The following is an 18917-nucleotide window of genomic DNA, read 5'->3' on the forward strand; positions in this document are numbered from 1 at the left end:
GCTGAGCTCTAACTCCTAAGTTTCCCTGTGTTTAGGATATACCTAAGTACCTACTCCCCGTGGTTAAAACTAAGCGATAGGTGGCCTATAAAAAATGCTTAGTTATCGTAATAAAAACTGGATAATAAAGATTGTCGGTAACATATACATTTTTAAGCTAACTACTATCTACATGAACATATAATTAAGTTGTAAAATATTTAAGTTTTCATTTGTCTAATAATATTTTTTTATGTTACGACAATATGATTGTTTTTCAGCTTGTACACTTACGGCCGTTCCCAATATTCAGTCTATCTCTTACTTGAGATAAAAATCGTAACTATCGTTGATTTTTCTGTCCCAATAAACTTATCAACGGTAACTCACCTTATCCGTACACGCTGTCGGTCAATGGGACGACGTATAGCTTACCAGCGATAGAAGTTTATATGGAAATTGCAATTCACGCGTCCCAATATAAGGCGATAAGAATGACTTATCGGGTATATTGGGACAGCTTCAGATTATTGACAGCTAATTACTGACAGTAGAAGGTACTAATTTATCTCTATCTGTAGATAGTATATTGGGAACGGCCGTTAAGGTTAACTGTTCCAATAATTGCGTTTTACATTCTTGATCGTTAACACATAACTCAACAGAAAGCTCTCTGGATCGATTCGATTGTTGAAATATTTTATTTGTTAGTAGCATGGATTTCTGAGTTACTGTGAAGCTATAATGTTTCCTTCGAATAAAAACAGCAGTGTACCTTTTACAAAACAACGATTCCAGTAAATGAATATTATGTTAGGAAGAGGGCATCGCAATAAGGTGGCCGGGGCGAATGCCAGTAGGGAGGAGTGCTCATCCCAAGAATAATGTTGCCAGATATTGGAGATTTTGCCCATTTTGTGCACAATATTTTTAATTATTATTTTTGTAGTTTTTATAGTCTATTCATTTATATTATTTATTGTACCTTATTGAAAATTCCAGGTTTTGATATGCTCAAAAATATATTTCCATTAGGTGTCTGATATCCTCCAATATTTGTCCAAGTTGAGATGGAATTTCACATAATAATTTTTATAACTTAGGTCTACGCAGTATAACATGTTAACTATCGGGAAATTGCAAACTCAGTTATTTTTTCAAGTCGTTCAATCAAATAACACTTATGCATCTCAAAATTATTTTATTATCATTTAACCATTTACAACTTCAGATGTTTTATGAGAAGCAGTGGGAAGAAACTAATTGCCAATCTTTTAAATTAATATTTGCTTCTTCATTATGTTACAAAATTATTTAAAATATATTTTATGCATTAAACTTCTAAAAAATATTTAATAAAAACAACAAAATCTTTGAAATATTTAAAATGCTTCTTCGAGCATTTAAATCAATTGAAATTCTGAAATAATTAAGAATCTATTTCTTGGATAAACATTACAGTTTTAGTTCCTTATGCCTGCTGATAGCATTTCGAAACGTTATCCCTGATCAAGTGTATTTTCGTCTCTGTATTACTGCGTGGACAACATTACACTTAAACACGATTTACGTAGTTTCTTCTGAAATGCGAACCTTAATAATAAATGGATATAACAAATGAGGTAAGATTAAACACCGCATCTGGCAACCCTGCGAATGGCTGTCAGCCGGTGAGTTATAACGTTCAGTCTGCTCAGGGACGCGGTAGGTGGCAGACGTCTGCAACTCTGAGCTCACCCATCTCATTACAATAAGCGCGAGTGACTCTGTGAAGCCGAACTTTCAATATTTACTCCTGCCAAGGTCATCCGGAAGGGAGTTGACACTTGTTGTTTGTGTGATGAACGTAATAGGTACGTAAAGTGTAAACCTTACTGTACTTATTTTGGTCTTCAGTCAGATAATGAAATTAGAAAAATAATGTACTTTTAATTTATTTAATATACCTTTAGTTAAAATTGTACTTATACCTAATTAATTTATTTTACCATTAATATTGTCATATTAAATGTAGGTTTTGTTTAATGGAAAAAATATATCTTGTGTCAAGAAGTAATAATATTAACAAATTGAATACCTTCCAACAAAATGATACAAAAATTTAAATATTGACATAAATATGGATTCTAGTGTTATAATATAAAACACTCTGTATAGTATCAACGTGTTAATCTCTGTTAAGAAGTTCAATGTCACTTCCTTTAATGATTATTTATTAGTAAGCAAATAATACTTATTTTGTTGTCTGTACTCGATACTTTTTTCTAGAAATTCAGTACAAATACTAATATAATTTTGTTTTCAAACGGCAATTGATATATCCTGCATAGTCGTGAGCACGCTATGGGGCGGCGGAAGCATCGGATTCATTCAAATAATTCAATTAAATCTCGCGTTGAGCAGAGGGCAACCAGTTTCACAGCTGCAAATTAAAATAGGGATGTTCCTTATATATCGATACTGTTATTACGTCTCGTACGGTGAAGCGACGTAGATAATTTATGTATAATTTCGTTTATCAATTTCTTACGGACTGAGAGAGAAGAGAATTATAGTGATGGGCTACTCGAATTTTATCGACATCGATTTACTTGTAATATCATTAATCGATTTTCGTCTAAATTGAGAATTTTAATGTTCGGTAATTGTTATTAAGTTGATGTTTGTTTCATTAAATCTACTGGTAACCGATTGAACTTATAATTGTACTACAGTTAAATATTATATTAACAATAGTAACAAGTGTAAGCAATAAAATGCGAAGAACTTCATTATTTTAAGTATATTTATAAAATATTAATGATTCGGGATATTAATCAAATGACCGCTTATAAACGAGGTAAAGGTGAGGATTTACGTCAAGTTTTGTTCTATTAGCATAACTATAACCCAAATATTTGATAGTTTGCATGTCTGCATGCACTCTATTTTAAGAATACATTTGTATTGAAATTTTGCTTCTCAGTGGGTGGGAAACTACCGTCACATCTCTTATTTTTTTGGATAACTAAGACAAGTGAGTTCACCTGTCAACAAACTGAAAAAAATACCGCTGCCTTGTATTACCAGGCGACTCAAAAGTACTTATTTCGGTCCGTGGAATTGAAATGAACCATTTCAGATTATGTCTACGAGTAAGTACCATGTAAAAAAGCAAAAATACATTGATTTCACAAATATGGTTCTAATAAATGAAATAAATGAACAAACCAAACTAAATAACCAGCAAAAAATATGATCAAATATTTTGCTTTTTTACAAGATATTGCCCTTCCTGCTATTTACTTGACACGATAACTTGTCAAAAGACATATAAATCGGTCATTGTTTTCATAGATATTGTTGAATGTTTTAGAGAAGACATTTATATCATAATAATATTAATTTTATATCTATAATAATTTTAAATATAAAATTTTATAATTTTATATTTAATTTTATATATAATTTTTGATTGTGCTTTAAAAGCAGAGCTTTTTAGAACGTCAGTTGTCCTGAGGCAATGCATAGAGGGCTTAGAATTCGAATTAGTGAAGAATTCTATAATTTCGTGACATACAAGAAAGTTCTAAGTTTTCTGCTTATACATACTAACCGTCAAACATAAAATATATATTTATCATTTAAGAATTTAAAAACCATTGAAATCAAATTATTTATATAAACAATATTAAAATATAATAAAATATATTCGTCGCATCTACAATACGAAGCACATCACTACTAGTAATGCATTTGAGTATATCGTCGGCGTTTCCCAGTTCTCACTGTGGGTAGTGAAGGATAATTGCGCTTCTACTACTTATATGACTTTAGGTCTTGACTTTTGACCTCATTAGACATTTAATTACTTCATCATTATGTCATATTTTTTTTTTATAAAATCAGCCGACAATAAGTTATCGACGTGTTGAGCATACATATTTGTATGTGATTTAAGATTTTAGTGATGGGCTGCCGATCGATATTCTTACATCGAACTAGAGTTCGAAGCATTAATAAATTCTCTAGAGAGAGTATTTATTTACTTTATCGACACCCATGATTTAAATCCTCTATTAAAGATTCTGAAACAGTTAGCTTATTGCCAACATTAAAACACCCAATGTTCTAATAACCATTACATCATCCAAACGAGTGTTGTAATGTTGTACTGAATTTCATAACAACACTCCTATGTTTTTTTTTCGATCCCTTCATGCGCAAAGAATTTCAACAGACAGCCATATTCTTATTACTCGATACGTGGTATCTGTATGAATTTCAAAAAAAGAACATTTTCGGTTACGCGCGTTCCACACTACCAGAACGTCGCGCGCCGTAAAAAAAGTAGGGTTATTCGAATCCTCGCCATTTTGCTTCGATATTTTTATTGTTTTGTTTAAAAAAATGAGCCATTAATTTTAAACGCTGCAAAAGGACATAATATTCCAGTGAATTTTAATTATTGCACTATACAAAATGTAAATTACTGCCAATATAAATAATTGTTTCAATACTTAGTTTATATGTATAAAATCAGTAATGAATGATATTAGGTTACTACTAGGACTGGTGTTTTAGTGTTAGCAGTAAGCTAACTGTTTCAGAATCTTTTAGAGGATTCATATTCTGGGTGTAGATAAAGTCTTGTTGTTAGTTAAAGTTACTGTTGGTAATTAGGTATTAAAACACTCATGTGATACTATTATTTTACTTAAATTATTTATTTAATAAGAGGTATTAAATCCACATTCGTGTTTTAATACCCCTTATTACACAACAGTTGCATAAATAACTATTACGGCATTTATAGGTGAAACACAGGGCAAGGCACCGACTTCAAAGCTATCAATATGTAACACATACAAATAATAAATATTTTTTTTATTCTATTAATATTAAAGGTTAAGGATTGCATAAGATGTGCATTAAATTAAATATTAATTATTTTTTTGAAGTCGGTTTTTTTAAACGTTGATTTTATTTCAATTTCTTTCTTTTTAGTGTCGACGGATATTGCTCGAACCCGAAGCCCGTGAATGCCGGAGTGCCCCAAGGCTGTGTGCTGTCTCCCACGCTGTTTCTTCTGCATATCAATGATATGTTGGACACCTCCAACATTCAATGCTATGCGGATGACAGCACTGGTGATGCCGTATAGAATAAGAAACTGGGCGTCATTAATAGAGCACGGCAATACTTCAAGCCGGCCCACATTCTAGCGCTGTACAAAGCGCAGGTCCGGCCACACATAGAGTATTGCTGTTATCTCTGGTCCGGCGCACCCCAGTATCAGCTCGATCCATTTGACCGCGTGCAACGCAGAGCAGCTCGAATTGTCTGGGACCCAGTGCTCTGTGAACGGCTGGATCACTTGGCGTTGCGTAGAGACGTCGCTTCATTGTGTGTCTTCTACCGCATTTATCACGGGGAGTGTTCCGAAGAGCTGTTTAACCTGATTCCTGCCGCCGAATTCCACCTTCGCACGACACGCCACAAGTTAGGATATCATCCTCACCATCTGGATATGTGGCGGTCCTCCACAGTGCGGTTTTCAAGGAGCTTTCTTCCACGTACTGCAAAGCTGTGGAATGAGCTTCCTCGTGCGGTGTTTCAGGGACGATACGACATGGGTACCTTCAAAAAAAGCGCGTACACCTTCCTTAAAGGCCGGCAACGCTCCTGTGATTCCTCTGGTGTTGCAAGAGATTGTGGGCGGCGGTGATCACTTAACAACAGGTTAAACCCGTACGCTCGTTTGTCCTCCTATTCCATAAAAAAAAATTGTCAGTTAACATATAATCGACCTGAATGAAAACTCCTAAAAAATCGTACACAAAAAACAATTCCATGTAAACAAAAATTTTCATAAAATTAAGACTACTGGGCCAAATTATGTAAAATTTTTATGGGACCAAATGGCATCATAATCTTCAATCTCAGCGTAGAACCTCCTCCTTTTCGAAGTCGGTTAACAAAATACAAAACGAATGAAGTCTGGGCAACAGACTAGTTTGAAATAAAAACAGGTCGTCTTATAATAACGTGTTACAACTCATAATTTATGCACATAACATAATTACTATTTAATAGCCGTTCCCTCCCTCCTCGAATATCGGATGTTACTCGATATTCACGTAAAGTTATAATATATTACCTATTAACTTAACTATGAAACATTCAAGGAACTCTTCGAAAATTATTTAAAATATATTTTTATATACCTACAGTCTAAAAACTTTGAAGTGAAAACTTATTTAGAAGCGCAGAGCAATAAATTAGATGGATATAATTTTTTATATATACAAATTTAGTTATTTTGATTGGATTTATGAAATCTCCCTTGGGCACGTTGGGTACTTTTGGTTTGGGGAAAAAGTACTAAACTCTTGTAATAGCTTTTTGTAAAGATGCTTTTATTGAGCAGAAACGACAAAAATCTCAACGGTTACTCTTTTAAAATCATCACATATAGTATATGTATACATACATAAAGAACTCCTAAAAATTTCGGAACAAAAACCCTTTAAATATTTTTCTATACCCCTAACAAAGTGCATGCAAATTTCATGATGTAATCATCAGTATGGAAAAAGTGACAAATAAACAAACAAATATTCTAACATTCGCATTTAAAATATCATAAATTCAAATATTTTTATTCAAAATAGGATATAAAATCACCAATTGAAAGTCAAAAACCACCACCCATTGAAACAGGTATGCCTCAGACCTGAAAAGAATGGGCGCAACAAACTAATCGGGATTTTTGGGGTTACGTAGCCAAATGGCAAAAAAGGGAGCTCTTACAGATTCGTCATGTCTGTCTGTCCATATGTCACAGTAACTTTTTTCCGAAACTATAAGAGCTATATTCTGGGAACTGCATTAAGATTTTCACACAAAAATAGAAAAAATAATTAAAAAATTATTGGGGTTCCCCATACTTAGAACTGAAACTCAATTTTTTTTTCATCAAACACATAATAACGTAGAGTCAGGAGTCAAAAATAAGGTTTCTGGTATATTTTTTTTTCTAAACTGAATAGTTTACGCGAGAGACACTAAAAGTAAAATGTGTCCCCCCCCCCCCCTCTGTAACTTCTAAAATAAGAGAATGATAAAACTAAAAAAAATTACGATTTACATTACCATGCAAACTTCCACCGAAAATTGGTTTGAACGAAATCTAGTTAGTTTTTTTAATACGTCATAAATCGTTACATTGAACTACAAGAACTTTTTTACTATGTTCCTTGCTGCTACGGAACCCTTCATGGGCGAGTCCGACTCGCACTTGGCCGCTTTTTTTATTTAAAAAAAAACATTATTTAATAGTCGCTCCATTTCCAATGACTGGTATCATTAAGAAAGTTATTTATGTTACCTTCACCTTTACCACTAAAACGTTTATTTAACAATTCTTTTGAATTTCAATGTACAACGCTCCACAAAAGACTTACTAACTCGACTAGTAGTACCTAGGCATTTATAAGTTTATGTTTGTTCCTAGTGTTAACATTATGGTTGTGACAGTTTCTAGCAAATTCACTTATGTGCCTATGTACATACATAACATTATCAAGAATATATTGCGAGGCATCATTTAAGAAGTTTATTTCCTTAAATTTTCGTCTCAATGAATCTTTAGAGCCTAGGTTATAATAGCGCGAATAGCCCTTTTCTGCAGCACAAAGATGGTATTAATATCGGCAGCATTTCCCCATAGCAATATACCATAGGACATAATACATATGATTATTTAATTGAATTTGAATTGAAAAACATATTGCATTTCTTTATTCTAAAGTATTTTTTACTACCGGTAAAATAATAGCTTCGTCAAGGTTCTGTGCGAATTATTTTAGCCATTGTTTGAACCTTAATTCAATATTAACGTGTTTCAAGGTTCGTCTACTATATTTATGTTCCCCTGGTTTAATATCAAACGAATTATTGAAGTGGCCTTCGAAAACAACAGCTATTACCAAATTGTGAGCTCAATAGCATAAGTTTGAAAGTTGAAATAGACGCGTTTCACGCAAATCAATTTTATAAAATAATATTAATTAAATATACTGTTCTATATTGCTTACCAGTATTCAAGAGTCAGTGATGCTAGTGAAATTACTCGGCAAATGAGACCTAACATCTTAGGTCTCAAGGTGACGAGCGCAATTGTAGTGCCAATCAGAATTTTTGGGTTTTTCGAGAGTCCTGAGCGGCACTGCATTGTAATGGGCAGCGCGTATCAATTACCATCAGCTGAACGTCCTGCTCGTCTCGTCCCTTATTATCATAAAAAAAGTGACTGTGGGACACACAAGTATTATATTAAAAAATACTCATGAACTGTATCTAAGTATCAGGTTTTTTTAATATTTTTTTAAGCAAATTTTTGTCATTTGAAAAAGGAATAGTTTTTAACTTTCAGTCTAAAGGCCGGACCGCACTATCGCATTACAACTGCAGTAAATGGCAGCTCGTGTCATTTCTGTAGCAGATGGCGTGCGAGCAACCGAGAGAGCAGCAGCAGATACGAGATGAGGATTTGGTCGTAATTTCTTTATTGTGCGCAAAAGAAAAATGAGTTATGGAAGTGAAAAAAAAATAAAAAGAAATGGTTTGCTGAAATACCAAGGTCACGCTTTCAAGAAGGCTAAAAATATCACTAGTTATTTCTTCGCCTTCTTAATGACTTTGCATGATTTAGAACTATTTCAGAATAACGAAAATTAAATTTTGGCACTCAACGTCGTACACTGCATGTCAAAATAATCTCTCGGAGGCAACTATGCCGCGACGCGCAGTGCAGCACCGCTCTAGTAAGCGGTAATGCGTTTCGGCCTTAAAAGATTAAAATCTTCTGTCTACTGTCAATTTTATTTTGACGTACTTTGCCCTGTACTTTTCCCGGGGCGTAAAAAGAATAGGGGAGTCCCAGGCCCATGGGTGTCGTAAGAGGCGACTAAGGGCTTTTTTAGAAGTGGGAGAGTCACGCTGCCGTCTTTTGACGTCAGCACAATCGGGCCAGACTCGTCCGGGTTAATTACCACATTCGCACAGAATACCGGCGTGAAGTAGCGGCCTAGTGCCGCTATGTTTGGCATAGGTTAGTGTCGAGGACCGGAGGCCAACCCCCCCCCCCTCCCCTTCCCCCCCCAAAAAAAATGAGAGCGGTATATAAAGATAAATTACCCCAGGAGGGTACCGGCTCCTGTAGAGCCGGAGAATCCCTCCCCGAGCATTCGCGCTCGGGCTGCCCCTCGTATTCTGGGGAGGGCAAAGTACCGCGCATGACCGAGGACAAACGAGGCAGTAGCACCACGGCATCCCGCTCCACGCTTAATGTGGACTTTTGTAACATCAGGGGAATTCACTCCAACTTAAACGCCGTCCACCACCACCTTGAGACGGCGCAGCCGGTCTTGTGTTTCCTTACGGAGACGCAGATATCTCGACCTAGCGATACGTCACATTTAACGTACCCTGGGTACAAAATTGAGCACAATTTTTTGCCTCATGCTGGGGTATGTGTGTACGTTAGTGAGGATATCTGCTGTCGCCGTCTCGGCAATTTTGAGGGTAGGGACCTGTCCACTCTCTGGCTCCGCGTAGATTTAGAGGACCGCGTCCGCATCTATGCGTGTGTCTACAGGTCCCATAGTGGTAACGCAGAAACCGATCATCTCATGGGCTGCGTTAAAGCGGCAATTGACGACGTGCTTGCATAGATCCCCTCCGCTGAAATCGTAGTCTTGGGTGATTTCAACGGGCACAATGCCGAATGGCTTGGATCACGTACCACAGACTACGCAGGGCGATCTGCGCACAATTTTGCATTGGCGTATGGTCTGTCCCAATTGGTTGAGTCGCCAACGCGGCTCCCGGATGTGGATAGCCACATGCCGTCCTTATTGGATCTTCTGCTGACTACACATCCCGATGGTTACCAGGTCTTTGTCGACGCCCCTCTCGGAACGTCCGACCTTTGCCTGGTCAGGAGTGTAGTGCCTATCCGACGCCTGTGCGCAGACCACCAGTGACCCGCCGCGTATGGCACTACAAGTCAGCAGATTGGGATAGGATGCGTTCCTTTTTTGCATCCTACCCTTGGGGCAGGGTTTGTTTCCCTTCGGATGATCCTAGTGCCTGCGCCGTTGCAGTAGCCGATGTGATACTACAGGGTATGGATATTTTTATACCAAACTCTGTAGTACCCATCGGTGGCAGCATCATAGCCCTGGTTCGATGCGTCACTTAAAGCAGCATCTGACTGCAAAAAACAGGCGTATCGAGCTTGGGTTGCGGCGCTGGGCACAAAGGATCCGAACTGCATAGTTCTTAAGAGGAAATACAACCGTGCCTCCAGATTTTTTAAGCGGCAAATCGCCCGTGCAAAATCAAAACACGTCGTCAAAATCGGCGAGCAGCTTTCCAGTTACCCGACCGGAACACGCAAGTTCTGGTCGTTGTCGAAAGCTGCTCTTGGTAATTTCAGCCAGCCGCCCATGCCGCCGTTGCACATGAGGAATGACACCCTGGCCCATACGGCAAAAGAGAAAGCTGATCTCTTGTGCACTCTTTTCGCCTCGAACTCGACTCTTGACGACAGCGGAAAAACACCGCCGACCATCCCGCGGTGTCAGAGCTCTATGCCTGAAGTACAATTCAGACAGAAAACTGTTAGGCGAGCTCTGTTTTCGTTGGACGTCAGGAAGTCGAGCGGGCCGGATGGCATTTCTCCAATCGTGCTTAGAACGTGTACCCCTGAGTTGACGCCGGTGCTAACGCGCTTATTCCGGCACTCTTATTCTAAAGGCGTAGTCCCTGACTCATGGAAGTCAGCCCTTGTCCATCCGATCCAAAAAATGGAGACAGTTCGGATCCGGCAAACTACAGGCCTATTGCTATTACCTCCCTGCTCTCCAAAATCATGGAGAGCATAATTAGCAGTCAGCTCTTGGTATACCTAGAGGGTCTCCAGTTGATCAACGACCGACAATACGGGTTTCGGCATGGCCGGTCGGCAGGTGATCTTCTGGTATACCTATCACATAGATGGGCTGCGGCTATTGAAAGCAAGGGGGAAGGCCTGGCAGTTAGCCTGGATATAGCGAGGGCCTTTGATCGTGTATGGCACAAGGCGCTCCTCTCCAAACTTCCATCATTTGGGCTTCCCGAGAGCTTGTGCAAGTGGACCTCCAGCTTCCTCACTGGGCGCAGCATACAGGTCGTTGTCGACGGATATTGCTCGAACCCGATGCCCGTGAATGCCGGCGTGCCCCAAGGCTGTGTGCTGTCTCCCACGCTGTTTCTTCTGCATATCAATGATATGTTGGACACCTCCAACATTCATTGCTATGCGGATGACAGCACTGGTGATGCCGTATACACGGGCCATGCAGGTCTCTCTCGGGAAATCGTCGACCTGTGCTGGGAAAAACTTGTGTCTTCTATCGAGTCCTCTCTTGAGAAGGTCGCGGAATGGGGAAAATTGAACCTTGTCAAATTTAACCCCCAGAAGACTCAAGTTTGCGCGTTTACCACTAAAAAAACCCCATTTGTCGTGTCGCCGCTCTTCGACAACACTTCCCTCAAAGCCTCGCCTAGTATCGGAATACTGGGTCTCAAAATCTCGAGCGATTGCCAATTTCGTGGTCATCTGGAAGGCAAAGCCAAATTGGCTTCAAAGAAACTGGGCGTCATTAATAGAGCACGGCAATACTTCAAACCGGCCCACATACTAGCGCTCTACAAAGCGCAGGTCCGGCCACACATGGAGTATTGCTGTCATCTCTGGTCTGGCGCACCCCAGTATCAGCTCGATCCATTTGACCGCGTGCAACACAGAGCAGCTCGAATTGTCGGGAACCCAGTGCTCTGTGAACGGCTGGATCTCTTGGCGTTGCGTAGAGACGTCGCTTCATTGTGTGTCTTCTACCACATTTATCACGGGGAGTGTTCCGAAGAGCTGTTTAACCTGATTCCTGCCGCCGAATCCCACCTTCGCACGACACGCCACAAGTTAGGATATCATCCTCACCATCTGGATGTGTGGCGGTCCTCCACAGTGCGGTTTTCAAGGAGCTTTCTTCCACGTACTACAAAGCTGTGGAATGAGCTTCCTTGTGCGATGTTTCCGGGACGATACGACATGGGTACCTTCAAAAAAAGTGCGTACACCTTCCTTAAAGGCCGGCAACTCTCCTGTGATTCCTCTGGTGTTGCAAGAGATTGTGGGCGGCGGTGATCACTTAACAACAGGTGACCCGTACGCTCGTTTGTCCTCCTATTCCATAAAAAAAAATAGACGTATTTGCAACACAAGTTATGGACAGGTGTGTTCCACTCATTCAGTCTATGCTAAGCCTTTTAGTAAAAGCACGCATTTAAGTTTAAGATTGTAGTCATGACAATTCGGTAGTCATTTAGCACTTTACTGCCTTATTCATAATAAAACGCTTTTCGAAAGTATAAAGCTATATTAGTTAAAACGTGTTTTAAGCCTATCGAACGTTCGATAAAATTCCTTATTCATATTTGTTAGAGAAATCTACCATAACTAATACGTCCTTATAGTACGCAATGTTGCCGTTTCGTACAAAAAAACATGATTTTTACTAATTTATTGAGGAATTGTCAATGGAAACAGACATCTTTTCAATGTCAATGGTTTGTCAGTTGTCAAAAGTCGATGTCAGAATAATTACAAACTTCAAAAATCTAAGTTTTTAAGTCTGTCGGTTGTCAATCTATGACGGATATCCAACAACTTTGAGCGGGAAGCTATTTATCACATTATTTAACGAACAGCTGATCGATGTCGGCCATGTTTTTTTGGGATCGAGTGCTTAAAATAGGTTTATAGAAGGGTCCTAGCTACTTTATCTCACGTCAGCTTTATCGAAGAGATAATGAGCGTTTTAGCTCTAATATGCGATTATGAATACCATTTTTTAACAAGCGTATATTTTTGTTTTAAATCTCCGCTATGTCATTATGAATAAGACAGTAAGTCTATAGGAGTTACAATTTGTCGTAGAACGTTAAACGAAACGCGTAACGAGCGCAGATGTAGTGCCGCTCAGAATTTTTGGGGTTTTTCATGAGCGGCACTGCATTGTAATGGGCAGGGCGTATCAATTACCACCAGCTGAATGTCCTGCTCGTCTCGTCCTTTATTTTCATAAAAAAAATGTCAATTGGTTGGCAGTTAACCTCTATTTTGAGCAATGCACGGAAACTAACACAAAGTGTCATACAAAACGCGAGTGTAAGACGTGCTACGTCTTACACTCGCGAATTGTAACGCGCGTTGTTTGTGTCACGCACACTAAACTAATATTCCTGGCCTGTTTTTATCGGTTGTCTAACAGCAAGAGACTCTATCTAATCATATAAATTATCCGCGATCCTCACATTCACAGTATCACTGCATGGCTCAAATGTAAATAAATATTCTGTTCACGACGTGGTGTTGACTGGCTCCCTCTGGAGGGGAATTAAGTATGATTTACGAGTTTTTACGAGCTCCTTTCCCAAGGGCTTACGAGTGAACATTAAATGACAACATGATTTTACTTTGAATAGTTTGTGTACATTTTACGTTTACTGTCGACATTTGCGGTTCATATCACTTGTAATATTGAAAATTGATATCAAAACATGTTGGAGGGAATTTATTATTCTTTAATGTTTTGCTTTGAATTAAGCGTGATTTTGCGGTAATTCATTTAGGCCCAAATGGTAAGGGTTCTTATTGAGTCTTAATTTTACCGCTAAGATTTGTCTATCCCCAATTCGTCACGATGTTCGCCTCTACACGAGGCATCTTCAGGAGATTGTTTCGCCGAATTCTGAAGCGAGACTACTACTTCTGAAGCCTTCAGACTACTAGGGGAGACCGAGGGGATTTGAAACAGTAACTGATTTCTGGGAATTTATAACCGTTACGAAGTTGGCAACGTTGCTTTTCAATCACACCGCTCCGCAGGCTGACGTGTCGATTCGCGTCAGTGGCGTAAATCTTGCATTTATGGAGCTTTGCGTGGCACATAAAAAAATCGTCAAAACTTGACCTCTATTTTATTTTACCGCGGTATGAGGGGAGTTAAAACAAGTCGACTTGTTACGGTTAAGTTCATTTTTCAACATAATAGTTGCAGCTTACAATTTTTAAGCTATTGCATAGCTTCTATCGCGGGCCTTGAGCGTGGAGACCGAATCCAGAAATTCCGTAACGAAAATAACCTAACACTTATTTACTAGATTTATATAGATATATCGCCACGGTCATTTCAGTTGCCGTGGAACAGCGGTTATCACGTATGCTTTTTGTGCAGAAGGTCCCAGGTTCGAGCCTGGGGTAGGTACGTCTTGATTTTTATTTAATTTCTTTATTTTTTTATCACGTTTTTTTTATTTTTTATTATTATGACAAGCATTTTTATTTATTCCCTTCCCGTTTGTTTTTTTTTAAATTAATTTTATTTAAAAAAATACTGCATAAATAAATTAAATAAATAATTATAATTGCATAAGTTGATAAAAAATGCTATGCAATAGCGTTACCGCGGCAGTCCCCGAGTGCCACACTTTTTTTTTTATGTTAGTCATTCACTAATCTAGACCTATCGATTGGTACTAATATCATACGACTTTTCAAATTATTTCAACTCCCCTCGGTCCCACTACTTATGAAAATTCTCGTGTAAAGTAGGTTACTGAGCTTCCATTGTTTTGTAATTAAACACTTGCAATTGTGCAATTCGATGCTATTCAGAGAAAATATTATTAAAATGCAGCGTTTGAGAAGAATTTTATCGGGCAGTGAAAGCCATGGTGCAGGGAAAAAAAATATACTGAGACGTCCAAGGTGGTTTGTAGAATGAAATGCATTTTTGCAACTAAGATGAAAAGGATTTCAATTTGTTTGAAAAAATAGCACTTGACATATTGACGCAAGTTCAAAGTGACGACTAAATTAAACACGTCCTGTTATGCTACACTGTACTGAGACAATGACAAGACTTTTAAATTTGTCTGCATTTACACTTATCAAAGAAGAGTTCTACTAGGAGTAACATTTTGTCTTTATAAAGTGGTGAAATGTACTATGAGTTATTTTAAAAGTAAATGCAGTGAAAAATTATATATATAATTATATATCTGGTATAGTTATTCTCGTATAGTGACACCATTGAGGTCTGAAAAAATGGCGACGTAAAATTAGCGAAATTGAAACAAAAAAACACCGAATTTTGTTGCTTTTTTGTTGCTAATTAGTTGCTAAAAAATTATTTTTTTTGCTCTAACCGATCGCAAAAAATCGGCAATCGGGAAACGCCTACTATTTGGTTCTGGCACTCGCCGGCCGCTGCCGCGGCACGCTACGCTCGGCTCGTGCGTTGTTTTAACTGTTCTAACATAACCTAACCTAACCGATTTTAATGAATTGTAGTTGATAGAGCTTTGGTCCACGATTATAGAGCTATCACTCTTATTACAACGTTATACACAGTTTTCATCAAAATCGTTAGTTAAGCTAGCGTGGTAAAATCAATATTTATTTATTTTCTTCTTAGCATCTTTCAGCAACAAATTGACCCCTATTTGCTTGATTGATCAGTCTACATTTAGTGATTCCCTCGCTATCTTAATGAAAAGTTAGCGTTATTGCCGATTTTTTGCGATCGGTTAGAGCAAAAAAAATAATTTTTAGCAACTAATTAGCAACAAAAAGCAACAAATTTCGGTGGTTTTTTTTCAATATCTCTAAATTTACGTCGCCATTTTTTCGACCTCCACCATTGGTGAAATTGAACATAAGTTACGTAATAGAACTTCTTTTCTATTAAACATAAATATTTCTTCAACCTTTTTAAGTAGTTGGCAATCACTACCTAGTCCAATATATTACGAATTAGGATATATTATTATTCATATTATAAAATGAACTGAATTTTTGATTACCTGTTACAGCGTTACATAGACGTGACGGCTCTGTATCTTTAAATGCACACAAAAAAAGTTCTCAGCGCGTCGAATAAAGTTTTCACTTCAATATAGAAAGAATCCAGTATTTGATTAGGCAGCTATGCGACAAACAATATATTAAAATTATGCACATAAAGAATCTATAACATTTGTATCTGCAATACTTTACTTCATAAATTGCAACGTTATGCTCCTATAAATATTTAAGCGTTTGAACTAAGTTCCGCCGCTCATGCTTTTAGGAGATTCGAGTACTGACGTATCTGTTTAGTACTTAGACATACTTTTACAAAAATCTGGTCAAGTACGAATCAAAACTGCACACGAAGGGTCTATTTACAATTATTTATAGAGCCAAATGGCAAATGGCCAGATGGAATGACCCTGGTGGCTTGGGCACGGGAAAGGGCGTTATGTGGGTCGCGACTTGCATCGATACTCTGACTCCTCATGTCCAAGTTACTTCAGTTGGTGTTGGGGCTGCTGCTTCGATACTGACTGCCGAATATAGCATCTCCACTCTTCACGACAAGGGAAAAACACCGCTGACCATCCCGCGGTATCAGATCTCTATGCCTGAAGTTCCAGTTCGGACAGAAATCCGTTCGGTGAGCTCTGTTTTCGTTGGACGTAAGGAAGTCGAGCGGGCTGGGTGGCATTTCTTCCATCGTACTTAAAACGTGTGCCTGAGTTGACGCCGGTGCTTACGTGTCCGGCACTCATACTCAAAAGGCGTAGTCCCTGACTAATGGAAGTCAGCCCTTGTCCATCCGATCCAAACAAACGGAGACCGTTCGGACCGCCAATCAATAGGCCTATAGCTATTACATCCCTGCTCTCCAAAATCATGGAGAGCATAATTAACCGCTAGCTCTTGATATACTTAGAGGGTCACCGGTTGATAAATGACCGACAGTACGACTTTCGCCTTGGTTGGTCGGAAGGCTAACATAGTTGGGCGGCGGCTATCGAAAGCATGGAAGAAGGTCTGGCTTATAGTCTGGAAGCCATAGCGAAGGCCTTTCATCGTGTAGGCACACGGCGTTTCTCTCTAAACTTCCATCATTTGGGCTTTCCGAGAGTTTATGCAAATGAACCTCCAGCTTTCTCACTGGGCCTGGAACCCGAAGCCCGTGAACGCTGGAGTGCCCTAAGGCTGTATGTGATCTCCTTCACTGTTTCTTCTGTGTATCAATGATATGTTGGACACCTCCAACATACATTGCTATGTAGACGACAGCACTGGTGATTTCGTATACACAGGGGCATGCAGGTCTCTCTCGGGAAATCGTCGTCTAGTTCCCCAATGCTCAGGGAGTCTTGTGTCTTCTATCAACTCCTCGCTTCAGCGATGTGGTCATTGTCTACCACTTGTCGTATCACGATAGCATCATACAATTGATTTAGTTTTCGTAACACACCTAAAGAAGAGTACCGATTTGCAATAGAATGAGCCGGTACGATCGCAGACGGTGAAGTTAAGCCGCGCCGCTATCCTTAGTTTCCGTACCCCATCGTTTCTCTGTCTAGTGTCGGAGTTCACATTTGTACATATAGTAATAAAGTTAGTCAAAATCCTGATGTTTAACTATTGTATTTTATCAGATGCAACCCGCTGACACACAGACAGACAAACACTTGTACTTTTGATTGCACAACCCTAAAAATTCAGTTATTTATTTTAGATTTCAGTGTACGATACTACATATTGTATTGTAACAAAAGAAAAGCCCGCTGAGGTTCTTGCGCTAGTTCTTCTCAGGTCTGAGGCATACCATTTTGAATGAGTGGTAGTTTTTTCACGTTCAATAAAAGATTTTTAATCCTGTTTTGTATTTGAATTCGAAATAGTACTAGTCGTAGTAAGAGTGTTATCAAAAGGAACCTGTAAAGAAATTATTAATATTGTTGAAAACTAAATATCAATTCAAGTACCACAATTTATATTGTACAGGCGGATATTGTCAAGTTGAAAGGAATTCATTATTGAAGCTCTAACACCGTGACCTGAAAACCTTTACTGAGCATTTCACTTCAGCAACTGCTATATTATTCATAATATTGTACAAGGAAACTCGTCTCACGAGGCATGGTTTCATACTTTGTCTTCCGAATATATTAACTGTCGTTGCAATATCGCTTTATGAATAGAATAGATTTTTATATATATGTTATTTCATATTAATAAGGGACGAGACGAGCAGGATGATCAAATATGCAATCTCTGAGTTACCTGGTACATGATTTACAATTCTAGTAACCACAGACTGCGCACTATGAACTGAAGATAGAAATGCTGGTAAGGCAACGCCCGAAACTTTGCGAGTACCCAAACTACCAAACCGTATCGGTAAAGAAAATAAAATAATAGTTATTCCAAAAAAACTTAAAATAGTTAACATTTAAAAATGACATGAAATTACTATCTATAACGGTTTTGTTAGATTGTTTGCGTGCAACTGTTTATTACGAGCGAAGCATTCGAACGGATTACAATGATTTTATATATTTTTTATTATAAATTATTACTTCTACTTTGATAAGAGCTAGTGTCAGCTATTATCTAATGAGACTTAAAATCTTAATATGTCTCAAGGTGACGAGCGCAGTTGTAGTGACCCTCAGAGTTTTTAGGTTTTCCAAGAATCCTTTAAGGCAATGCATTATAATGGGCATGGCGTATCAATCACCATCAGCTGAACGCCCTGCTCGTCTCGTCCCTTATTTTCATAAAAAAAATATTTAGTGATCACCGGCGCCCACTTTCGCTTGCAACACCAGAGGAATAACAGGAGCGTTGCTTACCAAATTTGATGGTGTCAACAATACTTAAACTAAAGTTTTTCATTATTTTGAAGCTAATAACTTGTTGCTTAGTGGTAAAAAAACGAAGTGAATTCAATTTACCACATGTTAAATAGGTGTCGAACAATGTACAGCTTCATAAAAGTATTTAA

At 38.3% G+C, this 18917-nt stretch overlaps 1 protein-coding gene and 1 long non-coding RNA gene across 3 annotated transcripts in view; both read left to right on the top strand.

Annotated features, from left to right (window-relative positions):
- The first annotated feature begins 369 nt into the window (after window positions 1–369).
- Window positions 370–18917, top strand: part of LOC126965170 (uncharacterized) — an 84715-nt gene continuing 66167 nt past the window's right edge. Inside the window, exon 1 of the long non-coding RNA XR_007729492.1 lies at window positions 370–536. This is a non-coding gene — a long non-coding RNA (uncharacterized LOC126965170). The remainder of the gene's footprint in view (window positions 537–18917) is intronic.
- Window positions 1682–18917, top strand: part of LOC126965000 (acetylcholinesterase-like) — an 83403-nt gene continuing 66167 nt past the window's right edge. For both annotated transcript variants that reach the window (XM_050808396.1, XM_050808397.1), the window contains exon 1: window positions 1682–1832. The gene's annotated coding sequence lies outside the window, so the exon portion shown is untranslated. The remainder of the gene's footprint in view (window positions 1833–18917) is intronic.

This window comes from Leptidea sinapis, chromosome 6 (genome assembly GCF_905404315.1).
Source record: "Leptidea sinapis chromosome 6, ilLepSina1.1, whole genome shotgun sequence".
Taxonomy (NCBI): domain Eukaryota; kingdom Metazoa; phylum Arthropoda; class Insecta; order Lepidoptera; family Pieridae; genus Leptidea; species Leptidea sinapis.